The sequence below is a fragment of the Protopterus annectens genome, chromosome 2.part0 (assembly GCF_019279795.1).
Source record: "Protopterus annectens isolate FY-2018-M chromosome 2.part0, PAN1.0, whole genome shotgun sequence".
NCBI classification, from domain to species: domain Eukaryota; kingdom Metazoa; phylum Chordata; order Ceratodontiformes; family Protopteridae; genus Protopterus; species Protopterus annectens.
In genome coordinates, this window is record NC_056728.1 from 1724351663 (window position 1) to 1724379635 (window position 27973).

The 27973-nt window shown below is 42.2% G+C and overlaps 1 protein-coding gene across 1 annotated transcript in view; it reads right to left on the bottom strand.

The window, feature by feature from the left end:
* TATDN2 (TatD DNase domain containing 2) overlaps positions 1-27973 on the bottom strand; it is a 146801-nt gene that overhangs the window by 58452 nt on the left and 60376 nt on the right. The window lies entirely within an intron of this gene.

The following is a 27973-nucleotide window of genomic DNA, read 5'->3' on the forward strand; positions in this document are numbered from 1 at the left end:
GTTGATCTTGGACCCCCAGGGGTGGGCCATCTGAGGATTTTTTTTTAGAATTTAAAGAACTGAGGTGACAGGTTAGATGTAATGCCACTAAAACCCCTGGGCTCAATGTCCATCAGTAGTATCCTAAAATGGAAAGGTGCATTTGCTTTGTAGGTTTTATTCTACAGAGCTGGTCTGGGATTATTTAATTTACAAGTTTTCACAACTTTTAATTTTTTAGGTTGGGGCTTATTGTAATTAAAGTTTCATTTCGCAGATTTTAATACTGTATTTTACAATATTTGTCTTTGCTGATGATTCGGCAAACCTTTATTCATCTATTTCTTGTTCTCTATGTTTGAATTAATTGAATTATAAACATGTGTTCACTTGAACAGTATAAGAGGGGGGTACCTTACATTCTGTACTTATTCTGATGAAGTCCTTGTTTACCCAGACAAAAGTGCTCAATTATTTATAAGTGTGGAGACTTTACTTTTCAGCTTCTTTTTTTTGTTTATTGGTTTAAGTGTTTTTCGTTAAAAAACTGAGGTATACTGTGCCAGGTCTGATGAAGTCTGTGTGGAAAGGAGATTAGGGCCAGGTTGATCTTTGCCCTCCCAAACATGGCATCATTCATAAATATTTCCCAATTCTAAACCATTGGGGCGATAAGAGAGGGAACAGGCTTCTCTCTCAAAGTCCTCCATGGAGGGATCCAAATGAGCATATGTACATCTGGTTTTGCTCAGTGCATTCTTGGCCTTTTCTCTGACAGTTCAATACACAAAAAATCTATTTTTACCTTTTTCCAGCTGAGGAAAAGAATGGAAAACCTGAGAGGGGTCAGGGTTCCGGTAATACAGATTAATAGGCCTGGTACTGAGCTAAAGGATGGCAGGGAGTGTTCTTAAAAACAAACTGCTTTAAAAAGGACCTCAGTCAGTGCCAGAGTTGCCATTACCCAACTCCTGGTGTAGGGACTGATGCCAGGACTGGAAAAGGCAGCGTGGAATCTGCAGGACATGGAACCACTCCCACGACTGGGCTAGGTCAGATTCAGGGAGAAGGTGGTCCACTGTGGTAGAAGTCTACAACAAAAACTGTAAGCAGCAAGCCTACAGATAAAAGTGGACAGCTGAGGATATGGAGAAAATTATGTATTGTTACTATTACACAAGAATCTCGATTTCCAGACACAAGATATGCAGTAAGACAGAAATTAGAGGATAGAAAAAAGAAAAGTTGCATACAATCTTACCATAAATGCCCTTCTCTTCACTGCTGCATATTCTTCACTTGAGGGATAGCCCCACCAGATAGCACCCAGACATCGGGCAGTATACAAAAGACTTCCACTGCTGTAGGGTACGTAGTACATCTGGCACACGCTGCAGTCATATGTAGGCCATAAAATGGATGTACGCATGTACCATCCTCAGAACTGAATGCCCCAGGAGGAAAGGCTGACTAAGGATCAAGTGGTGTGTGCATCCAGGAAAGACAAAAGTCCAGTGGGGTAGGTGGGAGGAATAGAATACCATAGCAGTGAACAGAAGGACATCTATGGTTATGGTAAGATTTTACACAACTCTTACATGTCCTCCTATTCACTTGCTGCAGTATTCCTCACTTGAGGGAGAGTGCTAAAGCTCAAAGAGGGAAAGGAGGAAGCAGGAGTAGAGTACCCATCAATGAAGCTATGGAGGATGGCTCTGGCAAAGCCAGTTCTGGACCTGGAAATAGAATCCAGTTTGCAATGCTTGCTGAAGGTATGAATGGCAGACCAGGCGGCTGCTTCAAGAATGGCAGTGTTATCCAGGCCTTTGAAGACGACCTTGGAAGAAGCCATGATTCCAGTAGAGTGGGCCTTTACAGGGGAGGAAAGAGTCCTCCTATGGTTAGTTTAACAAAATGAGATGGCTTTGGAGATCCAGGACAATATGGTCTGCTTGGAAGCAGGGAGACCCAGCGCCCTGAGATGGAAATTAGTGAAGAACTGGTCAGACTACCTGAAAGGTTTAGTCTTGCCCAGGTAGAACCTCAGGTGTCTGCGAACATCCAAGGAATGTAGGGTACTTGCTTTGTGGTTTTGTAGGGTGGGGAAGAAGGTGGGTAGTTGAACGCATTGGTTGAGGGAGAGTGTTAGCCACTTTCAGCATAAAGGATGGATTAAGTCCTCAGACACCCCGTCCTTATGGAAGACTAGAAAGGGCTTAAAACACAAGCAGCAAAAAAGTGCAAAAGCTCAGTGAACTAACCACCAAGAAACAAGGCATTTCAGAGGTAACAGGAATAAATCAAAAAGTGACAACGCACAAACCAGCATCTTTAACAAAAAAAAAAAATCCACGAACAAACATTAAATGGTTAATGGAATTACCACATTTTTCGTCCTGTCATAGGACTTCAGATACAAATGAATGCCCAAAGTTTGGTTTAATTTATACATAATGACTCCTATTAAATGCTTAATTATCCAATATACCAATAAATAACTTAAGACAAAGCTATCAAATCAATTAAAATATTTTCTAAGAAAATGTATACATATTACCCTAAAAAAGCTGCTAAATTACAAAAGGAGAAAGAATGAATTTTAACCCGTTCATAAAAAGATTAAAATAGATTTAATTCGATATTACTCAAATAAATTATAAGAAAAAATAAATCCATTCTGTATTCAGTTCTTCCGTCAAGGTTGATTCTGCACACTCAGTTTTTATCTGCTTTGCATTTGCCCTCTTCCCTTGTTGTAACTGTAATAAGTTATGGACCTCTTTTTTAACCTCTCTGATCTTGTCAGGGGTGGAAACTCTAAAGGGTCATTCACATCAATCTTATTTCCACCGTCTCTTAAATCATATTCCACATATTCATTATACCCTCTTGCTGGTGTACCAGACCCATTTCTATAATCTTCCCTTTTACTGAAACTATCAAAAGAATACCTAGAATTATTACTGAGGGAAATATTTACTTCTATTTTGTCTAGGCTTAGGGTATCTTCTGTTTTCATAATATTCTGTACAGTCTCTCTCTAGTTTTTTACTTTTCCTTCTAACCAAAAAAGTGCACTTTTCATCTCAATATTAAAATATTTTTTCTCCCTCTATAGTAAAAAGCAAATTAGTAATATTAAAATTAACATTTTCTGCTTAAACAATATATCAATTTCTCTTTCATTTTGCCTAATTATAGCTTTCATAATGGCAAAACCACAATCAAAATTTTTTTAGCAGTTCCCTGTGAAATTCTGATCATTCTGAAACATTTTTGGGGTATTTGGAAAGTCTTGGTCATTTCAGTACTCTCTCTTACGCAAACATTTCTTTAAAGTGCAGTTAGTCTACACCAAGGGTTTTATATTTAAGCATCAAATCATAGAGTAAGTTTTCATTTCATTCGAATTTTCAACTTCATAGTGTCCCAAGTAGTGAAAAAAAATTATCCACTAACCATTTACCCCAATCAAATTCTGTGCTATACAAACTATTATGCACTCGTTGGGGTATGTTTGAATAATTAGTCACCTTTTGCAGTTCTAGGTTCTTTAGGTCTCACTACTTGTTTCCCATTTTCTAAATCGGGTTCCGTTCTTCCTTAAGAATGTGAACGAACTATTCTAGGTAATTTAGAAAAGTGAAGCTGGTGTACATTCCTCTCTCGCAGGCACTAGTGTTCCTAAAATCACATTCCACTTCCTGCTATCATTCAAGTTGCTTCGTTAGCATGTTCTGGTTGCCTGGCACCAAACTATCGTCTACATTCAATCCAGAATTAGAATTATTATTAGTGAGCTCGCCTCTAGCTTCTTTTAAATTACAAGAGTTATTAATTTGTCCTGTTTCCCTGACTGGGAAACTTTCCTGTACCGCAGAGCTTTCCATCGACACAAAAACTCAAAACACAAGAAGCAAAAAGTGCTGAATCTCCAAACAAAAGCTCACAGCCAACTAACCACCAAAAACTAGGCACTTCAGAGATAACAGGAATAAATCAAAAAGTGACAACACATGAACCAGCAACTTAAAAAAAACACCCCCCCCAAAATCCACACACATTAAACGCTTACCAGAACCACCGCATTTTTCGTTCTATCATAGGACTTCTTCAGATACAAATGAATGCCCAAAGCTTGGTTTAATTTAAACATAATGACTCCTGTTAAATGCCTAATTATCCAAGATATGAATAAATAACATAAAAAGACAAAGCTATCAAATCAATTAAAATATTTTCTTAGAAAATGTGTACATATTACCCTAAAGAAGCTGCTAAATTACAATACTAACAGGTGAAATGGATAATCAGCACACAATATATGAAGGACTATGTTAAAAGAACCCACCCCAAGCTTAAAACCACAATATGTCCCTAAACTAAACAACTATTTTACTACATTGAATAAGAAATGTTAATGTTAAAAAGTACAGTTTTGTACCTACCATAAATGTAGATGTTCGAGGATCCACATTGCTGCAGTCCTAACCATTGGGTAGTCCGCTGTCCAGTCGGCCCGAATACCAAAGTATATGGCTGACGTCGGTCAAGGCGCATTAGACTGATGTCAGGACGTCAGGGTACTAATGCGCATGACCGACGTCATATCCTCAGTCTTTTCTTGCCCCAGATGTCAGAAGACCCTAAAGACAAGGCCCAAACCAAAACACCAAAAAGCCCTGCATCAAACATATATACAATATATACAAATGTACAAGAATATTAGCCCACACCACCACCCCTAAACACAGAGGGAAGGAGGGAGGGTAAATTGGACTGCAGCAATGTGGATCCTCGAACATCTACATTTATGGTAGGTACAAAACTGTACTATGTTCTTCATTCCACATTGCTGCAGTCCTAACCATTGGGTAGAATCCCAAAGCAGAGGTAAGGGAGGCTGGCAAATCATAAGGAAGCAGGAGCTGTCAACATGCCTTGCAAAATAGCTGTGGCAAAACCAGCCCTAGATTTAGAGTAGAGAGGAAGGTGGTAATGCTTAGAGAAAGTATGCACTGAACTCCAAGTAGCTGCCTCCAAAATATCCTTAGTTGCCACCCCTTAGAAATGCTGTTGAAGTGGCAGTAGCCCTAGTGGAATGAGGCCTAATCCCAGCTGGAATCTCCTTGCCATGATGGGAGTAACAAAATGAAATGCAAAACCCAATCCACTTAGAAATAGTTTGCTTAGACACAGGCTTGCCCTGAGAACTCAAAGCAAAAGAAACAAACAATTGCTGAGACTGCCTGAAATCCTTAGTCCTGCTTAAATAATAACGCAACTGCCTATGTACATCTAAAGTGTGCAAAATCTTTTCCCCTTATTTTGGGGATCTGCATAGAAAGTAGGCAAATGAATAGTTTGGTTTAAAGCCACACTAGAAACCACCTTAGGCATAAAGGAAGGATTAGTACGTAATGATACCCTATCCTTATGGAAAATCAAAAAGGGCTCTACTGCCATAAGGGCCTGCAACTCAGAAACCCTTCTTGCAGAAGTAATAGCCAACAAAAAAGCAGTCTTCCATGACAAGTATTTCAAGTCAGCAGTAGCCGCAGGCTCAAAAGGTTGTAGAGTAAGTTTTTCCAACACAAAATTGAGATCCCAAGCAGGAGTAGGAGCTCTACGTGGGGGTCTTGTATTCTTTGCCCCTCTAAGAAACTGCTTGAACAAAGGATGCGAAAACAATGGTGGGTCACAATCATAGTGAGCTGAAATTGCTGCAGCATGAATCTTAATGAAAGAGAAAGACAAACCTTTGTCCAGTAACTCAGTAAGATATTGAAGAGCCACACTCAAATTAGGCTCAGAAATCTCCAAATTCTTTGCTGCACTCCAAAATAAAAATCTCTGCCATTTTTCTGCGTACACTTTTCTTGTACTAGGTCTTCTAGCTTCCATAATCACATTTAAAACTTGTTGAGGAAGTTGAGACCTGCTGTGTTTCAACACAGAATATGCCAGGCTGTTAGATGAAGAGAGTGAAGCTTGACATTGAGCAGGTGACCGTCCTTCTGAGATAACAGATGTGGAATCAAAGGTAAAGGCCATGGGGGCTGCCTTACCAGACTCCTTAGTAGTGGGTACCAGTGTTGCCGAGGCCAATCTGGAGCTATTAAAATCATCCTTGGCTTGTCTTGTCTGACCTTTAGGAGCACCTTTGGAAGAAGAGGCAGAGGTGGAAAGGCATACACATGAAGATTTTTCCAACTGAAAGAAAGAGCATCCACTTTCCAAGCTGTATGATGAAACCCCTTTGTGCAAAACTTTGGCAGCTGGTGGTTTAGTGGAGAAGCGAACAGATCTATGTCTGGAGTTCCCCATGACACTGTCAATTTCTGAAATACATGAAGATCCAGTTTCCACTCGTGGGGATCCATGATTTGCCTGCTTAACACATCTGCTAAGGAGTTCTGTGCTCCGGCAGAAACCTTGCCTGAAGAGTTAGTTGCAAGCTGAGCGCAGTCTCCCATAAAATCATTGCTTGCCTGCATAGAGGATAAGAATGTGTTCCCCTTGTTTGTTGATGTACCACATGACAGTTGTGTTGTCTGTTAGAATCAACACCTGCCCAGGAAGAAGTAACTCCTTGAAAGCCATTAATGCAAACTGGACTGCTAACATCTCCTTCATGTTGATATGTAGATGCTGTAGTCTGGCAGGCCACTTGTCTTGTATCCACTTTCCATTTAGATGAGCTCCCCAAGCAATGTCCGAGGCATCTGTCGTTAAAATCTGACTCGCCTCTGGCCGGGTCACAGAGAGTCCCTTGTTTAGGTGACATTCCTGAGCCCACCACAAAAATTCTTTTGAATGCAAGGTATTATTTGAATGACAGTGTCCAAATCCCGGCAGTGCTGTGTCCACACATTTTGAGATACCATTGCAGCTTCCTCATATGCAGTTTGGCATTGGGAAGCACCAGAATACAAGATGCCATGAACCCTAAGGCTTGAAGGACTGTCCTTGCAGTCAGCCCGGACTGAAGAGATAGTTGATGGAAGTAACTGGAAAGATTCTTTTGTTTGTCCGGGGTTAAAAGGCCATCTGGGCTGCTGTATTCAGTCTCACACCCAGAAAGCACATGTCTTGAGAGGGTACTAGACTGGACTTTATTTCGTTCACAGAATACCCTAGGCATCTTAGCACTGCTATGACATATTCCAGATGCTGTAGAAGGTTTTCCTTTTCTTGAGCCAGAATCAGGCAGTCGTCCAAGTAAGGATAGATTTGAATTCCTTTTAGCCTGAAGTAAGCTATCACTGGAGCCAGAACCTTTGTGAATACTCTGGGCGCAGTAGATAAGCCAAAGGGCAATGCAGAGAACTGATAATGAGAATTTCCAGCTCGAAAACGCAGATACTTCCTGCAACTTAGTCTTATAGGCACATGAAGGTAAGCTTCCTTGAGATCTAAAGTTACCATCCAATGATCTTTGCCCAGCAGAGGTAAAAGCTGTTGTAACGTCAACATCTTGAACTTGGGAATGTCCAGATAAGTGTTGAGGATAGATAAATCCAAAATTGGTCTCCACGTGTTCCCCTTCTTTGGTACTAGGAACAGGCGAGAATAAAATCCTAGGCCCCTTTCTGGTACAGGGACTGGCTGAATGGCCCCTATTTGGAGTAACAGAGAAATTTGCTTGTGAGCCTCTTTCCTTTGTGGAGGGGAACGTCTGGCATGCCTTTGAAAGGGGCAATGTATGGAAATAAAACCTGTAACCGTGGTGAATGATATCCAACACCCATCTGTCTTGAGTGATTAAATCCCAATTTTCTTTGAAAAGAGACAGTCTTCCTCCCAAAGGAGCTGCCAGACGAGAATCTACTGGCAGCTGAAAAGGCAGGTCATTGGGTCTGTTTACGAAAGGACTGACCCCTGCCCTCACCAGAAGTCTGAGCAGGTGAACCCCTGTTCTAGGCCTAAAAGAACCTTGAGCTCTGCCCCTACCACGTCTAGACCTACCCCTAGACTGGGAATCATAAGCAGGATATGTCCATCCCTTAGTAGGCCAATTTCTACTAAACTTGGTGGCTGCACCTGCAAAAATCTTTAACAGTTTGCATAGACTTAGCTTTGTCCTCCATTTTCTTTAAGACTGCTTCCACAGGCGAACCAAATAACACATCAGACTGTAAAGGAGCATCCAAAATCCTAGTCTTAACATGCTCTGCTAAATTCTGATCCCTCAACCAGGCATGCCTGCGAAGAACAGAACTAGTGGCAGCCACCCTCGAGGAGGCCTGCACAGCATCAAAACCACATTGCAAGGAATGCTTACCCACTTGTTCAGACACATGAACTAAATCCAGCAACTCTTTACACTCTATACCTTCCGCCAAAGCATCCACCTTAGATTTCAATTGTGAAAGGAGATAATTTTGATATTTTAGCATGTGAAACTGACAATTCAACGCTCTCATGGCTAAAGTGGAAGAAGTATACACTTTCTTTCCCCACCTATCCAAAGCCCTTGCCTCTTTATCAGTGGGAACAGGATTTTTAACAACAGAGGCCTTAACACCTTTAGGCCCCTGAGAAACAGTTTCCGGGTCTGCCCTAGGACTCTTAAAAAGATACTTATGAGCTTCAGGCACCCTATAGTACCTATCAGGTTTAACAGGGGCAGGAGGCAAAGAATCAGGGTTCAGGGAAGCCTCTGCAAAAACATCTTCCACCACATTCAACACAGGAGGTATAGCTAAGGGCCTATGCTGGGGTAAAATGAAGAATTCCCTAAGCCTTTTCCTGGAATCAGAGTAATCTTGGCCTTCCCATTTAAAGTGCTCCCTCATGGAATGCAGAGTCTCTGAAAATGAGAAATCCTCAGGAGGAGAAGCTGTAGGAGTGGAATCATCCACATCAGAATCAGAATAAGGAGGATACTCCTGCAAGGCTTCCGCCTTAGAAGACTCAGAAGCCTCTGAACACTGTTCAAAACTCTCAAACTCAGGTTCCACCCTAGGCCTCTTATCAGGAGGGGGCATAGAGCCTCTAATCATAGTAATTAAATCTTCTGCCATTTTAAGCATATGTTTCTTAGGCACAGAACCTGAAGTGCTAGGAGAAGCCCCCACTGAAGCTAAACTTGGCCTACCTCTCAAAGAAGTTTTGGAAACAGAAGGAGAGGCTCTAACTACCTTGGGAAGAGAGGGAAGAACAGTTACCTGAGAAGCCCCCTCAGCCTGGCCTATGTCCTGAGAGGGCACCTCCTGTAACAGTAAAGTCTCTGCCTGAGACTCCAAAGAAACTCCTGGCAAAACCTCTGGCTCCACTGAGCCTTCTAAAGAACCGACGTCCGGGACTGCCGGTTCATCAACCCTAGGCTTTGCTGTTTTGTCCTTGCGCTTTTTGGACGAAGCGGGCGTCGGAGCATCCGATGGCATTTTATAATTACAACGCTTCCCAAACACTAACCTGGCACAGTCTAACCTTCTCTTAATAGTGCGTTTGTTAAATCTAGCACAAGAGCGGCAACCAACAACGTCGTGCTCAGGCCCTAAACAAGGTATACACAAAGTATGGTAATCCCTATGAGGTATCTGCTACCCACAAGAAATACAGTTATTCACTTTTTCTGACATCCGGTTAAATACTGAGGCAAGAAAAAACCAAAATGTTCCCCAACGGGGTACTTAGCCAACTTTGATTCGGTCTGAAACTCCGACTTCGGAAATTTTCAGAACGCCAACCTGCACTCGCAAAACTGCTTCTGCATCGGACCATGCGGCAAAAAAGACTGAGGATATGACGTCGGTCATGCGCATTAGTACCCTGACGTCCTGACATCAGTCTAATGCGCCTTGACCGACGTCAGCCATATACTTTGGTATTCGGGCCGACTGGACAGCGGACTACCCAATGGTTAGGACTGCAGCAATGTGGAATGAAGAACATCTATGTAATACCCTAAATAAATATACATTGCAATTTAACTCAAATCTTTAAATTGCAAATATCAAAAACGTACAGATATAAGCACCATGTGTAATACTTATAAAATTATAAAAATAAAAACTATATATAATAGAAAATACTATAAAATAAATTAATAAATCAATAAATGACTGAATAAATCTTCCATTTTAGTGGACTATTCAAAACAAAAAAATTAAAGCCTAGCTGAGAAAAGTTTTAAAATAGGAACAAGGGAGATTATTTTCATTCAAACCAGGGGGTTTATTGGCTTCTGAAACAAGCTGCCAATATGTTTCCTTGTATTTTATTTTCGTCTCCCATAGTCCCCCCCTCTAGGGTCTTCGAACATCTCAAGAACAAAAAGAAAATTTGGCTTCCTTACAATTAATAGTGCGTTTATATAATGCATTAGTAACATCTTTCTAATACCATATACGTGCTCATATATTCTTCTCTTAAGTTTCCTTTCCGTCTTCCCCACATAAAATGCCGGACACTTTACATACTACCAAAGAAATTAAATCTTTGCTATCGCAATATATCCATCTATCCCTACTTCGTAAATATATACATTCAACATTACTAATGTGGATACTTTGAGCACATCTACCACACCTAAAACTAAAAGTTGGGAACAGCCTGCTGGTTCAAAGGGGGGCAGAGTTAATTTCTTTAGTAAAGATTTGAGGTCTCAGGAAGAAGGGATGGGTTTCCTGGGGGGTCTAATGTGGAGGTCTTCTTTAAGGAACTGTTTCACCTAGAAACTGGAGGCAAGAGGGGGAATTAAGGGCAGACATGTTAATATGTGGTCTTTGACTGACGAATAAGACAAGCCAGCACTAAGCAACAAACACAAGTAGGATAAAACCTCTGGAATATCCAGAGTTAATGGATTATGATCCTTAGATTGGCAGCACAATGAAAATCTTTTCCATTTGGAAACATGATTTTCTAGTGTTGGGTTTTCTGGCCTCCTGCAAAACCCTGAGCACATCTTCAGAAAAAAGGTGTCTGAAAGGAATTAGTTCCCTATCACTCGCAAAGTCAAGTGAAGAGGCGAAAGGCAAGGGTGAATGTGATCCTTTGATCTGTGTGAAAAAGTCCACTCTGTAGGGTAACTTGTGGTGATGGCCTTGATGCTGCCTTGGCTAACAGGGAATCACCAGCAAGATTTTTGATCGGTCCTGCCTGATTTTGAGCAGGGCTTTTGGTATTAGAGGAAGAGGAGGGAATGTGTAGAGAAACATCCCCTTCCATGAGAATAAGAGGGTGTCCAGTTTCCATGCCAGAGGACTTGGCACAAAATCTTGGAAGTTGTCTGTTCAGAGGGAGGCAAATAGGCCTATTTTTGGAGTACCCATTGGTGGACTATGCCCATGAACACATCCCTGTGAAGCATCCATTCATGGGACTGGGACTGAGTCCAGGATCTGCTCAGGGAGTCTGCCACAAGGTTTCCATTGGAGTGGATGTACACCATCTGAATGGTCATGTTGTGCTTTTCCAGGAAGTCCCATACTAGGACAGCCAACCTGTAAAGGAGGTCAATCTGGTCCCCCCCTGCTTGTTCACATACCAGAGCAGTCATTGTCGGTGAACAACTTCAGTGGGCCTGGGCAAAGGGCAGGTCTGAAAGGCCTGGAGCAATGCTCTCATTTCCCTTATGTTGATGTGTTCCCTTTGTTGGGAGGGGGACCACCTTCCTTGAACAGTGTATTTCTCCATGACTGCGTCCTAGCCAGTGTCTGAGGCATCTGTGTCAACTTCTTGGACTGGATCCAGAGGGCATAGAGCTAGCCCTGGATTTAGGCTTACCTTCTGAGACCACCAGAGAATTTGATTTTTCAAGGAAGGGATCAGGGGAATGGGGAATTCTACAGGATGGGAATGTTGTGTCCAGACTGACCTGAGGAACCACTGGAGCTTCCTCATGTGTTCTCTTGCCAGATGTACCATGAAGCTATGAACCCTAGTACCCTGGGAAATCTCCTAGGTGTGATGTGGTGTAAAGACAGAAGAGGCAGGAAGAAAGTGTGAAGATACTCTGATTTTTGTAGGGGCAGAGATACTCTTAGTATGTCAGAATTCTGCACCCATGGTATACGTGGTCCTGGGTTGGAAAGAGGCTAGATGTTTTGTAGTTTATGAACCCCAGGTTTTCCAGCAGGGAAATGGTGGTTTGGAGATTCTGTTGCAGGATCTGTTGGCTTGGGGCCGTTAAGAGTAGGTCATCCAGGTATGGAAATATCTTGATTCCTAGTAGCTGCAATGGAGTCAAGCATTTGGTGAAAACTCTCAGTGCGGTAGAGAGGACAAAGGGCAAGGCAGAGAATTGAAAATGGCAGGAACCCACAGAAAAATGCAGATATTTCCTGTAATTTGGGTGAATATAGATGTGTAGATAGGCATCTTTTATGTTGAGAGATGCTAAGAAAGCGGAGGAAGGAGCAGAGGGAAAAAGGTATGGAGAGGAAGCATTCTGAAGGAAGGGACATTTAAGAACGTGTTTGAGGTGGGAGAAATCCAGAATTGGCCTTCAGGGGCCATTCTTTCTGGGCACCACAAACATCCTTGAATAGAATCCTTTTCCCTTGGAACTGGCAGGGACTTTTTCAATGGAGCCTTGTATGCACAGGTCTGAAAGGAGGTCAGGGAAGAGATCTTGGGGGAGGGTTGTGGCACACCCCAAAAGGTGGGAGTGGATTGCCAGACCACGAAATATCAGTTTATGATGGAAAGGACCAAGCTGTCTTGGGTAATGCTGTCCCCACACCCAAAGAGCTCTTGAGAAGTGGGGGGATACAGAGGCACGGTAGTCACAGACTCCCTATGTCAGGAAAGGGTTGCTTTTATTAAGGAGGTTTCCTGGTCCTCCAAAGTCTCTTTCCTACTCTGGAAGACTTATTGTTATGATGCCAGGAGTGGCTATGGACAGAGACAGGTTTTGAAACAAAGTTCCTACGGAACCTTAGCACTGGTGAAACTAGATATTTTAACTCCTTGAGTTGCTTGGACTTTTCCTGCAGTGACTAAAAAAGTGACATAGCAGCAGGGTCAAACAGAGAAGAGGGGTATCCACGAGTTTGGCTTTGAAATCATCCTGAAGTGGTTGAAGTCTGACCCAGGAAAATTTCTAAGCACAGACCCTGTTGCAGCTGCCCTAGCACAGACCTCAGCAGCATGACAGCTGCATTCAATGGAATGTTTGGCCACTTGAGAAGTGGTTCCCAACTGAGACAGGGCTAAGATTTTCCCCTCCAACTGTGGGAGGTCTGAGATGGCAGCAGTAACCTAAGACAAAAATTCTAAAGAATATTTAGTCATGTGGGTCTGGTAATTAATAGCCCTGAAAGCTAAAGTTGTTGAGGTGTAGGTCTTTTTACCTAGTCTTTCCAAGGTTCTACTTTCCTTTTCTGAAGGCAATAGGGAAGTAAAGGGGAGCATCCTGGAGCGCTTGTCAGTAGCAACCAAGATAACTGCTTTTCCTACTTCAATTTGTATAGATTATCAAATTAAACAACAAATAACTTCAAATAATTGGAAGGTCATTTTAGGTAACAAGGACCTGACTAGGGTGTTAGGTGACCGACATTCATTTTTAAAAAAAGTGGCTAGTGTAAAGTCCATCTTAGAGACAGGAGAATATAATTCTTCCGGTACATCTCGGGGTCTGATAGGTACCTATCTCTGTTATAACTCCAGGCAATGTAGATACACAGACTCTTCTAAAAGTATGTATTTCACTCACATCCAAACAATGGTAACTAGTAAGGGCAGATTTAACTGCAAAAGTTGTGGCATAGTTTATTTAGCTTCCTGCACCACTTGTCATAGTTTTTATGTAGGCAAAACCATTAGGGCACTTTACAAAAGAATTTATGAGCATCGCTTAGCAATTAAAAACAAAGATTTAAACAATGCTTTAGCTAAACATGCGAAGGAATGTACAGACTAAGACATTTGTTTTCTTTGTTTTAGATTCTATCAATGTGTTGTCCTGGGTTTCTGAATTTAATACTGCCTTAGAAATTAAGAGAATTAAGGTGGCAAGTATTTTTAAATGCTGAGAAGGCACCTGGCTTAAATGGCACTTAAATGTTAACTGTCTTTTGAATGACAGGCATTGAATCATACATTTCTTTAACGTGTTTTAAACATTTGTATTGACACAGTATTGTATCTTTAAAATTTTAATTACTTGAGTTGGTATGATTGGAGAACTAATTAAAGGATGATGTATTTAAATGGTTGACTGAGACTGTTGTCAAGTTCTGAAGTTCGCTGTATTAAACCGAATGAAAGCACTAAACTTTATATGTTGGTGCTGGCAGTGATTCACTTATGAAGATCATGTTGAACAAAGATACCAAATGGGTAGAAAAACAAACTGCAAGGAGTTTTAATGTAAAGGTTATAAAATGGGATGAAGTTAATAGACAGAGAAAGACCATTAAGAAAAGTAACTAAATGGAAAATCCCGGGCCATGCTATCCAGCTTCTGACTAAAGGTAATAACATCTCTACACAGAATTTAGCTCAGAGTAAAAATTACCTACCTGTGCATCTTGGACAAAAAACAACCTGGTTAACAGGAAAATGATACTCCCCCAACAGTGAATCTGCAAGCCATCCTAAAAACAGACCAATCCCCTGGCCTTCCATCAACAATCATCATTCACACTTTCACATTTTTCTACAAAGGTTTGGGTGTCACGTCAACTGTCACTTGATTCAATACTGCCACCTTTGACAGCCGTGGCAGACTAACAAATCTTCTCATATAATCCATCCATCGCTTTGGTTGATACTCACTTCTCGTTGTCGTCTTTCAGTCTGCCCCAAATCTTCACCAGATTGTTTTCTGCTTCCCTGCACATCTGCCCGAACCATCAATCTGTTATCTATCAATCGTACCTACTTTGGCTTCTGCTCTGATGTCCTCAGTACCAGTTGCACCACTCTTTTGCACACCTTACTTTTCAGCTTGTTTGGCATTCATCTGTCACACACTATCCCTCACACTGTGCCACTTTTTTGCAGCCCTTCTGATTCAAGCTTTGACCTCCTTATTCAGCCTTTCCTTCTTCAAGCAACTTCCCACATATCAGAGGCTAACTTGTTCCACTATTTTTCTTTCAGTTTCTTCTGGTTTCTCCATTTGATGCCATTACAACTTTCTTATCTGTACTCTATTTCATCCAGTGTGTTTTCAGTTTTGCATTCCATTCCTTGATCAATTGCTTAAGTTCTTGTTAGTGTCTGCCTGCAATGCCACATTGTCTGTATAAAGCAACTTTATCTGGACCCTTCAACCTGTGTGTTAAGGTAGTCTATTACCAGTATGAACAGCAGTGGGCTCAGAGGTGAACCCTGGTGCACACAGACTCTCATTGAGAACCCCTCTGAGTCAAAACACTGTTTATACTTCTCATTGGGCCCTTGTACATTGCCTGTACTAATTCTACCAATGTGTTTGGAACTTTTAACCACTGCAGAACTGCCCAAATCAGCTTTCTTGGGTCCTTATCGTATGCTTTCCACAAATATAAGTACACTATCTCCAATTTCTTCTCAACTGTCTTCACTGCAAACATAGGGTCAAGCTGCACTGCATCCAGATCTGAATTCAAACTGCTCATCTTACTTTATACTACTCTGCATATTCCTTTACCAATCACTCTCGCCAGGGCTTTCATTCAATGGGAGAGATGTTTAATAACTCTGTACTGCTTCACAGTTGTGAATGCCCCCTTTATTTTTGTACACTGGCAATAGAATGCTTATTCTCCAGTCATCAGGGATATGCCTCTCTCTCTCCTTACTGCTACGAGAGCCCTCTGAAGAAGTTTCTCCCCTAACTCGCACATGTCAATTAAACCTGCTGTGATCACATCTGAGCATGCAGCTTTTCCCTGATAATTTTCCTTAGTGCTGTTCTTACTGCTTCTAGGGTGGGCTCTTCCTCTTTCACTGTATGCTGTACCTCTGGCAGTACAGCTTTTGTGGGATTTTCTTCATTCAGAAGCTGCTGGAAATTACTCTTTCCATCTGCCTTTGATGTTCTGTGCACTGGTGAGTAGATGGTTGCTGGCATCCCTTATGAAGGGTATCTAATAACAATCTTCTTTATCTTTCCGTCTTTGCCTTGGCACAAAAACTCTACCAGTTTATGGAAAGTTGCTCAGTAAATGTAACCTGTTAGTGTCTCTCTTGATGCCTTGTTCTTTACTAATACAATTGCTCTCAGCCTCTCTGTTAGCAAACCAGAATTCCATCTTAGCCTGGTCAATATTTTCTCCCACCTTTTCTTGTGCTCCTCTTTCTTTTAATGATTTCCTGGACTTTTGCATTCCACAGCCAGCTTTCCTTATATACCTTATTACCATTATACACTGATAAATGCATCAAAAACTAAGTATATGAGATTTTGGAGACATAAATCGAAAGGTGAATATTTAAAACTGCACACAGGGATTGAAACTGTAGACTCATTTAAAGACCTAAGTATATCGTCAGATCCGGCTTTGAGTTTTTCTAATCTTATCACCCAACTGTGGTTAATGATAGCTATAGAACGATAGGGTTGTACAAAAAGATTTATAAAGTCTAGGAAATCAGAAATAACGAAGTCATTGTTTTGTTAATTATATTAGACCCCAAACTTGAGTATGGAATAATACAGAAACCTTATTAGAAAACAAGCATGAGTGAACTGGAAAGAGTACAGTGGAAATATACCAAAGGTATCCATGGATATAAAAATTTAAGTTATTTTGAAAGACAAATATCTGAACTTGTACAGTCTCTCAGATATCCAAGAGGAAATCTTATTCAGATATATAGAGCATTTAGAGACAACTACTTCTGGGAACGTAGTAGAGAATAATCAGACACCCCAAAGGAATGACACGTGTACTAATCAGTTCTCTGAGAAAGTAGCTAATGCAGGGAACAGGTTACCAAATTACATTAAAGCAAGTACCACTTTAGATATTTTTAAGCACAGCCTGAACACTTGTGTTTTGTTATATTGGCAAGCTAGAAAAGCATTAATGCCCGTACTTGAAATATCTTTATGCATGTATGTATAACCTCACTCAGCCTTCATACAGACTGTTCTGAAGCACAGCCATTGTTCAATGCCACCTATTTTCTCTTCTTCCTGACATGTTAGAGCAGAGTATCTTTGAACTTTTGTACTTTCTCTAGTCAACTTTCAGGTTTTCAGCCTAGTCTCCGTAGACCTTAGAAGTCTTCACCAAATTATATAAATTATACAAAGGAACTGATGCAGTTTATAGCCATCTAGGAAAAAATCCAAATATGGCAAAACAAAAAAAAAAGGTAATAAAAAGTGATGTGAAGCAAAGGATCACATTGTTTAAAAAACAGAGCTGTAAAAAATGTGAAGAATTTTTATGACATGGATATACTGCAAATTATACAATGAAAGCTCATTTGTATTCAAAAACTAGTACACTGACTGGACAGCCAAATCAGCGTGCTCAATGTAAAACACATACCAGTAGAATAAAGCCTGGCCACTGAAGTACCACTGAGCGGCTGGACTTTCTATTGGAATATAAGGAACAGAGTAAAATGGAAAGAAAAATCAGGTATGTTCTCAAAAATAAACTTAGCTGATTTTTCTTTATTTTTGTGCTGTCCCTCAAAATTTCAACAGGAGAAAAGTACAGTTTTGTACCTACCATAAATGTAGATGTTCGAAGATCCACATTGCTGCAGTCCTTACATATGGGTAGTCCCGCTGTCCTCGGTCGGCCCGAATACCAAAGTATTAGGATGACGTCGGTCATGGGCGCTCAGATCTGACATCAGAGCGTCAGGGTATAAAAGCGCATGACCGACGTCATATCCTCAGTCTTTTCTTGCCCCAGATGTCAGAAGGCCCTAAAAAGAAAGGCCACAACCCAAAAACAGGATACCTCCCAAAAACATGCCCAACAACCATCACCCAAACCATATAAAAATGCCAAACTACAGAGGGGAAGGAGGGAGGGTAAATTGGACTGCAGCAATGTGGATCTTCGAACATCGACATTTATGGTAGGTACAAAACTGTACTATGTTCTTCATCTCACATTGCTGCAGTCCTTACATATGGGTAGAATCCCAAAGCAGAGGTAAAGGGAGGATGGCAAAATCATAAAGCATTAGGGGCTGCTAAAATGCCCTGTAATATTGCAGTGGCAAACCCAGCCCTAGACTTAGAATAAAGAGGAAGGTGGTAATGTTTAGAAAAAGTATGTACTGAGCTCCAAGTGGCTGCTTCCAAAATATCTTTTGTAGCTACCCCCCCTTAGAAAGGCAGTAGAAGTGGCAGTAGCTCTAGTGGAATGAGGTCTGATTCCAGCCGGAATCTCCTTACCATGATGGGAATAACAGAAAGAAATACAAAAACCAATCCATTTAGAAATAGTTTTGAAACAGGTTTTCCCTGAGAACCCAAAGCAAAAGAAACAAACTGCTGAGACTGCCTGAACCCCTTGGTTCTGCTCAAATAATAACGCAACTGCCTGTGAATATCCAAAGTATGCAAAATCTTCTCCCCTTTATTTTGGGGGTTTGCATAAAAAGTAGGCAAATGAATAGTTTGGTTCAAGGCCACACTAGAAACCACTTTAGGCATAAAGGAAGGATTAGTACGCAAAGATACCCTATCCTTATGAAAAATCAGGAAAGGTTCCACTGCCATAAGGGCCTGTAATTCAGAAACCCTTCTTGCAGAGGTAATGGCCAACAAAAAAGCAGTTTTCCATGATAAATACTTTAACTCGGCAGTAGCTGCAGGCTCAAAAGGTTGTAGAGTAAGCTTTTCCAACACAAAATTGAGATCCCAAGCAGGAGTAGGAGCTCTATGTGGGGGTCTTATGTTCTTTGCCCCTCTAAGAAATTGCTTAAACAAAGGATGGGAAAATAAAGGAGGGTCACAGTCATAGTGAGCAGAAATGGCTGCAGCATGAACCTTTATCGAGGAGAAAGACAAACCCTTGTCCAATAACTCAGTAAGATATTGAAGAGAAACACTTAAATCAGGCTTGGAAACATCAAAGTCCTTCGCTTTGCTCCAAATAAAAAATCTCCTCCATTTATCAGCGTAAACTTTCCTTGTACTAGGCCTTCTGGCCTCCAAAATAACATTCAAAACTTGTTGTGGAAGCTGAGACCCTCCAGGGTCTAAAGCAGAATATGCCAGGCTGTTAGATGCAGAGACTGAATCTTGACATTGAGAAAGTGATTGCCCTCCTGAGACAAAAGATGTGGAATCAAAGGCAGAGGCCATGGAGGCTCCCGTGCTAAACTCCTCAGTAGTGGGTACCAGTGCTGTCGAGGCCAATCCGGCGCTATCAGAATCATGGATGGCTTGTCTTTTCTGGCCTTCAAGAGTACCTTGGGAATGAGAGGCAGAGGTGGAAAGGCATAGACATGAAGATTGCTCCAACTGAATGATAGAGCATCCACCTTCCAAGCTGTGGGATGAAACATTTTGTGCAAAACTTTGGCAACTGGTAATTTAGTGGAGAAGCGAACAGATCTATGTCTGGAGTCCCCCATAACACTGTCAACTTTTGAAATACATGAGGATCCAGTTTCCACTCGTGAGGATCCACTATTTGTCTGCTCAACACATCTGCTAAGGAGTTCTGTGCTCCTGGTAGAAACCTTGCCTGAAGATTGAGGTGTAAACTGAGAGCAGTCTCCCACAAAATCATCGCTTGCCTGCAAAGAGGGTACGAATGGGTTCCCCCTTGCTTGTTGATGTACCACATGACAGTAGTGTTGTCTGTTCGAATCAACACCTGCCCTGGGTGAAGTAAATCCTTGAAAGCCATCAATGCAAATTGGACTGCTAACATCTCCTTCAAGTTGATATGCAAGTGTTGAAGTCTGACAGGCCACGTGTCTTGCACCCATTTTCCATTGAGGTGTGCTCCCAAAGCCTTGTCCGAGGCATCTGTCGTTAGAATCTGACTCGCCTCTGGTCGGGTCACAGAGAGTCCCTTGTTTAGGTGACATTCCTGAGCCCACCACAAAAATTCCTTCTGAATGCAAGGCATTATCTGAATGACAGTGTCTAGATCTTGGCAGTGTTGTGTCAATACATTTTTGAGATACCATTGAAGCTTCCTCATATGCAGTTTGGCATTGGGAAGCACCAGAATACAAGATGCCATGAACCCCAAGGCTTGAAGGACTGTCCTTGCAGTCAGCCTGGACTGTAGAGACATTTGATGGAAATAAAGAGAAAGGCTTCTTTGTTTGTCCGGGGTCAAAAAAGCCATCTGGGAAGCTGTATTCAGTCTCACACCCAGAAAGCACATGTCCTGAGAGGGTACTAGACTGGACTTTGTTTCGTTCACAGAATACCCTAGGCATCTTAACACTACCATCACATACTGTAGATGAAGTTCGTCCTTGTCTTGTGCAATAATCAGGCAATCGTCCAAATAGGGATAAATCTGTATTCCTCTTAACCTGAAAAAGGCTATCACTGGAGCCAGAACCTTTGTGAACACTCTGGGCGCAGTAGATAAGCCAAAGGGCAATGCAGAGAACTGATAATGTAAATCTCCCGCCCGAAAACGCAGGTACCTCCTGCAACTGGGCCTGATAGGAATATGAAGATAAGCCTCTTTGAGATCCAGAGTTACCATCCAGTGGTCTTTTCCCAACAGAGGTAAAAGCTGTTGTAACGTCAGCATTTTGAACTTTGGAATGTCCAGATAAGTGTTGAGGATAGATAAGTCCAAAATTGGTCTCCACGTGTTTCCTTTCTTTGGTACTAGAAACAGTCGAGAATAAAATCCTAGGCCCACTTCTGACAGAGGAACTGGCTGTATGGCTCCTATTTGAAGAAGTAAGGAAATCTGCTTGTGAGCCTCTATCCTTTGCCGAGGAGGAACGTCCGGCATGCCTTTGAAAGGAGGCAATGTATGGAAACAGAACTTGTAGCCTCGGTTGATAATGTCCAATACCCATTTGTCCTGGGTGACTAAAAGCCAGTTTTGCTTGAAAAGTGCTAACTTTCCTCCCAAAGGAGCTGCCAGGCAAGAAGAATCTGGCAGCTGGAAATGCAGGTCATTGGGCCTGTTTACGAAAGGATTGGCCCCTGCCCTCACCTGCAGATTGCGCCGGCGAACTCCAGGTTCTAGGCCTGAATGTACTGTGAGCTCTGCCCCTGCCACGTCTAGATCTACCCCTAGACTGAGAATCAGAAGAAGGGTACGTCCACCCCTTAGTAGGCCAATTTCTACTAAACTTTGGAGGTTGCACCTGCAAAAAATCTTTAACAGTCTGCATAGACTTAGCCTTGTCTTCCATTTTCTTCAAAACCGACTCCACAGGAGGACCAAACAAAACTTCAGACTGTAAAGGGGCATCCAGAATTCTAGTTTTAACATGCTCGACAAATTCTGATCCTTAAGCCAGGCGTGCCTCACGAAGAACTGAACCAGTGGCAGCCACCCTAGAAGAGGCCTGTACAGCATCAAAACCACACTGCAAAGAATGCTTACCCACCTGTTCAGAGACACGTACTAAATCCTGCAATTCTTTACACTCTATGCCCTCTGCCAAAGCATCCACTTTAGATTTTAGCTGAGAAAGGAGGAAATTCTGATATTTCAACATATGAAACTGGCAATTTAAAGCCCTCATTGCTAAAGTAGAAGAGGTATACACCTTCTTACCCCATCTATCCAAGGCTCTAGCTTCCTTATCTAGAGGAACCGGATTCTTTACAACAGAGGCTCTAACCCTTAGGCCCCTGACTAATAGTTTCTGGGTCCGCCCTAGGACTCTTATACAGATATTTATGAGCCTCAGGCACCCTGTAATACCTGTCCGGTTTAACTGGCACAGGAGGCAAAGAATCTGGATTAAGGGAAGCCTCCGAGAAAACATCATGAACAACATCCAAAACAGGAGGTATAGCCAAGGGTCTATGCTGTGGTAAAAACAAGAATTCCCTAAGCCTCTTCCGTGAATCAGAGAAATCCTGTCCTTCCCACTTAAAATGCTCCCTCATGGAATGCAGAGTTTCTGAAAATGAAAAATCCTCTGGAGGAGAAGCAGAAGGAGTGGAATCCTCTGCATCAGAATCCGAATAAGGGGGAAAATCTTGAATATCTTCAGCAGAAGACTCTGAGTCATCTGAGGCCTGATCTAAACTTTCCAACTCTGGCTCCACCCTGGGCCTCTTATCAGGTGGGGGCATAGAACCTCTAATTAAAGTAATCAAATCTTCTGCCATTTTAAGCATGTGCTTTTTAGGCACAGACCCTGAAATACCTGGAGACACACCAGAGGAAGGCAAAACAGACCTGCCCTTAGAAGGAGCCTTAGGAATAGTAGCAGAAGGCCTAACCACCTTAGGCATAGAAGGGAGAACAGTAACCTGAGAGGCCCCTTCAGCTTGACCTGACTCCTGTGAGGCCACATCCTGCAAAATCAAAGTTTCCCCCTGAGACTCAACAGAAACTTCAGCCGGATCCACCTGTTCCACTGTAGCTTCTACAGGACCGGCGTCCAAAACGGACGAATCATCCTGTCTAGGTTTCAAAGATTTGTCTTTGCGCTTCTTCGTGGAAGCTGGCGTCGGAGGATCCGACGGCATATTATAATTGCACCGCTTACCAAAGATTAACCTAGCGCAATCTAACCTTCGTTTTATGGTGCGCTTATTAAACCTAGCACAAAACCGACACCCGACTACGTCGTGCTCAGGTCCCAAACAAGGGATGCAAAGAGAGTGATAATCCCTATGCGGTATCTGTTTCCCACAAGAAATACAATTATTCACTTTTTCTGACATCCGGAATTAACTGAGGCAAGAAAAAACAAAAATATTCCCCAACGGGGTACTTAGCCCAACTTGGTTTCGGTCTGAAACTCAGAATACGAAAATTTCAGAACGACGAACGGCACTTGCAACGCTGCTTCTGCATCGGACCATGCGGCAAAAAAGACTGAGGATATGACGTCGGTCATGCGCTTATACCCTGACGCTCTGATGTCAGATCTGAGCGCCCATGACCGACGTCAGCCTAATACTTTGGTATTCGGGCCGACCGAGGACAGCGGGACTACCCATATGTAAGGACTGCAGCAATGTGAGATGAAGAACATCAGCAAGGGAGATTATATTTTCTCCACTGCTTTTCCTGCATTGCATTGATGTACTGTGCACATATGGGGATGCAAGCAGTAAAGGAAAAACATGGAGCAATACTTCAGTGCCCTAATACAAAGGCATAATTTAAGAAAGGTAAGCAACCTGGACAGCGCAGTGGTGCAGCGGTAGTGTTGTTGCCTCGATTGATGGCTTCTGTGCAGAGTCTGCATGTCCTCCGTGTTTGTGTGGGTTTTCTCTGGGTACTCGTGTTTCCTCCCACATTACAAAGACATGCGTCAGGAGTATTTCTCTCCGGGGCTCCGCTGAAAGTTGGTTTTGTTCCAGGTCAGACTTTCCTGGTAAACAAATGTTAAATAAATATACATTTTTTTCTTAAATAATGTCACTGTATAATAGCAATATTTCACAATTGAGTATGGGTTTTATCAAGATTTATCCATGTTGGCTTTGTTTAATCACTCAGGTTTGCCCTCATAGGTTAGTAGTAGGATATCAGCCCTAGGGCCTATACAAGCCTAACCATAACAATTTCCTGGATATTTCTTCCTACAATACTTCCTTGGACCCCTGTCTAGCAGGGCAACGGACGTGCTCCCCGATGTGAATTCCTCATCTCCCATCCAATTGTCAAGATTCCTTTTGAAGAGGGCCAAGGAGGCGCTCTGCTTGACATGTATGGACAGTCTATTCCAGAGTAGGGGGAGTCTCTGGGTCAGGAACCTATCCCTCCAGCATGTTTTGTTCATTGTGATGACAAGGTTTAGATCCCTGGAGCATGTGGCTCTGAGGGACTGGGATTTCTTTAAGTGGAGCATGTCAAACAGCTCTGGGTTTGACATGGCCTTGTATGTTAAGCAGAGATCACCTCTGAGTAGACGATATGCCACAGAGTATAGCTTGAGTATTTTTTAGATGGTCAGCATAGGGCATCTGCTTTAGGCCTGTGATTCTTTTAGTGAGGTATTTCTGTGGCCTTTCCAGCTGTTGCAGATGTCTTGTTAGGTACATACCAAACGGGGTGTTGCACTCTATAATGGGTCCAATGAGGGATGAGTACAATGGGACAATAACCTCCTTTTTTCTGGATGAAAAGCCCTTAGTGATGAGGTGTGCCACATAGGATTTCCTGACAGTTGTAACAATGTGCTGGTGATCAAACCATGCCAACTGTGGGTAAATTCTAATACCCACACCCAGACATGGATTATTACTTAAAAAGCATTCAAGAGCAACCCATATTCACATATAACAGAATGTTTACATATTTACAAGAGACGCCCTTCACTGACCAATTACAGTGACTGTGAAACAGTGGTAAACTACTTTGCAGCTAAGCCTGACAGAGGGCAAATTATCTCAGGGATAAAATTTTAAAAGGGGATATTCCACTGATTCTTTATCGCTTCTTCTGTACTGGCTTGCCCTTAGATTGCTAGATTAAGTAAACAACTTAATGGGCAACCTCTAGAAACCAAACAGGTTTAAAGACATCTTATCTACTTTGTGGGCAATATACAATTGTATACTTCACCAGATGAGGATCTAAAAGCACAACTACAAATGGTTAAAACTTTCTTAGATGATATAAGAATGACATCGGTTCTTGATAATGTGCAAAAGCAGCCTTTATACAAGGAAAGCTGCAGCACTAAGAAAATATCAACCTGGCACAGGAATGTGCTATACATGAAATGGAGCAGGAGAGAAAAAGTTATGTTCTTACCATAATGTTCCACTGTGCTGTTGATCCTCCCTCATTCTTGACTGTTGGGTTTGGTTCTGAGCCCTCGGAACAGACTCGGCCCATCATATCAAGCTCCAGCCAAAAACTCTCAAGCTAAGGCTACCCATACCGCCTCTCTTCCCTTTATCTCAGATTGAGTTTGCCTACCATTAAGAAAATATGGAAGCTTTGTCTGAGTAACAACCCTATAACAACTCCACGACTAGTTCAGAACCCCCCAGGAGTCTCTAGGAGGGTGGAGGGTGGGATGTCATGCATGAATGAAACACGACAACACTGATGTTGTCAACCTTCATTCATTCTTGACTATTGGGACAGAATGCCCAGCTACTTTAGATCGTGGGTGGTCCTAAGGGAGGATATTCCTGAGCACCACAGAGCCAAAGGATGCTCTTCCCCTGGAGACCATGTCCAATTTGTAACGAGTGGTAAAAGTATGTGGAGTAGCCCAAGTTGCAGCTGTGCACACCTTCCATAGAAACTTTGGAATGGAAACCAATCTTGTCGAACGAACTCTAACTTTTGTTGGTAGGTCGAGTTTATTCTGACTGTATTTAAATGTAATGCAGTCTCAAAAGCAGATCTTTGAAACTTGTTTGCCCAACCTGGTACCTGAAAAGGATGAACAGAGTCTGATTTTCTAGAAGATTTTGTTCTGTCCAAGTAAAAATGTAATTGTCTGTGGACATCCAACAAATGCGAGCAGTACTCTTTGTTCGAAAAATTTGGAAAGACGACAGGCAAGTCTATGGTCTGGTTGATATTAGAATTAGAGACCACTTTAGGAAGGAAAAAGGGATTAGCTCTGAGCAATACTCTGTGGAAAATGATATATGGATGCTTCACACAGATACTGTAACTGAAATTCTCCTAGCAGACGTGATAGCTACTAGGAAGAGGGTCTTCCAGGATAAAAACCTGAGGTCACAGGTGGCTGCTGGCTCAAAGGACTAACTAGGCACTGCAAGACTAAGGTTAAATCCCAAGGCACTACAGGATGTTTGAAATGTGGCTTCAAATGTACAGCACCCTTAAGAAAGGTTTTGCAAAGACAGTGAGACATCAAAGAATGATCAAATCAATTATGGAAATTCGAAATAGCAGCTAAATGAACTCTAATGGCAGAAGTTGAGTCTCCCAATTGAAATAAGGTGGCCAAGTATTCCAAGAGCTTATCGAACAGAGCTGAGAAAGGATCAAAACAGTTTTCATCCAACCAAATAGAAAACCTTTTCTATTTGCTAAGGTAAATTCTTCTGGTGGACAGTTTATGAGAAGCCAGAAAAAGAAGTTATGTCCTTACCATAACGTTCCATGTGGAGTGTTCATCTCGCCTTGGTTATTACACATGGGTTCGGAGCCGATCCTCGGCTCCGTGCCGGCCGACTGCAAGCTCTGCATCGAGAAGAAGCTCGAGGACATCTAATACCCACAATCCCCCTCTGCCTTTACCTCAGATCTAGTTTGCAAGCAAACCAGACAAAGCACGCACACATGCCAACTATATACATAAAAAAACATATATATACAAACATACCCAGTGTATGCCAGTAACAGTAATACTGCAACAGCAGAAGGAGAATACTCCAGACCAGGCACCAAATCGAACGCTCTTCCTAAGGGTGGGAGGGTGGGAGTGTAATAACAGCGAGATGAACACTCCACATGGAACGTTATGGTAAGGACATAACTTCTTTATGTGAGAGTGTTCAATCTCGCCTTTGTTCTTACACATGGGTAGCGTCCCTAGCTCCATGATCCTGAGGAACTCAAGGGAGAATGTTCTTGAGCACAGTGGAACCAAAGGTTGCCCTATCCCTAGAAACCCTGTCCACTTTGTAATGAGATATAAATGTATGTGGTTTAGCCCAAGTAGCAGCCGCACAAATAGTGTCTAAAGGTAAACGAGCTGCATGAGCCAAAGATGTAGAAATTGATCTGGTAGAATGTCCTCTGGGTTTTGCTGATAATGTTTGATCAGAATCTTCATAAACATAAATAATACAGTCAGTTAGCCATTTCGAAAGAGTTCGTTTCGTAACTGCAAGACCCTTTCTGCTGTCAGCAAAAGCTACAAATAGCTGATCAGATTTCCTGTGATCTTTTGTTCTGTCTAAATAAAATCTGAGTTGTCTATGGACGTCCAGTTTGTGCAACATATACTCTAATTTATTAGAGTGGTTTTTAAAGAAGGTGGGTAATTCAATGGACTGATTAATATTACTAGTAGAACAAACTTTGGGAAGAAAGGATGGATTAGTGCGTAGGGATACTCTGTCAGAATGAAAAATTAAATAAGGATGTTTGACCGAAAGGGCCTGCAGCTCGGACACCCGTCTAGCAGACGTAATAGCCACCAGAAATAATGTTTTCCATGACAAATATTTCAAAGTGCAACTTGAAGCTGGTTCAAAGGGTGGTAACATCAGTTTAGAGAGCAATAAGTTTAAATTCCACGGTGATGTGGGACTTCTGACTGATGGTCTGATATGAAAGGAACCTTTTAAAAAGGCTTTACAAAGTCTGTGAGCCATAATAGGTGCACCACTTTCTTCTACATGATAGTTAGAAATGGCAGCTAACTGTACTCTTAAGGTAGCCGGGGAAGCTCCTTCCTGAAATAATTGAGTCAGAAATTCTAAAACCTTATTCAACGGAGCTGTAACAGGGTCCAATTGATGTGACTCCTTCAGAAGACAAAACGCTTCCATTTACTGGTGTAAGTCTTCGTAGTGGAAAGTTTGTGAGAAGCTACCAAAATATCTTGAACCGATGTAAGGGGAATTGACCTGGCTAAAAGGAAGCGGAGCAGCCAAGCTGCTAGATGGAGAGATTCCAGGGATGGGTGAGGAACTCCTGACGAGTGAGTCAGTAGATCTGGCTCTGGGTCCAGCATCCAAGGTCCCGAATGCGGTGATGTAATAGAAAGGGGAACCAAATTTGACGAGGCCAGAACGGAGCAATGAGAATTATAGTCCTCTGAAGGTTGTTTGCTTTCTGTAGAAACTTTGCAATCAGGGAAAATGGAGGAAAAGCATATAGGAGACCCGGGGCCAATCGTGCACCAGCGCCCCTGGGGACTTCCCTGAGGGGTAAGAGGGCAAAGTAGCTCCTGCATTTGGCGTTCATTGGAGACGCAAACAGATCGCAGGTAGGCTGGCCCCATTTGCGAA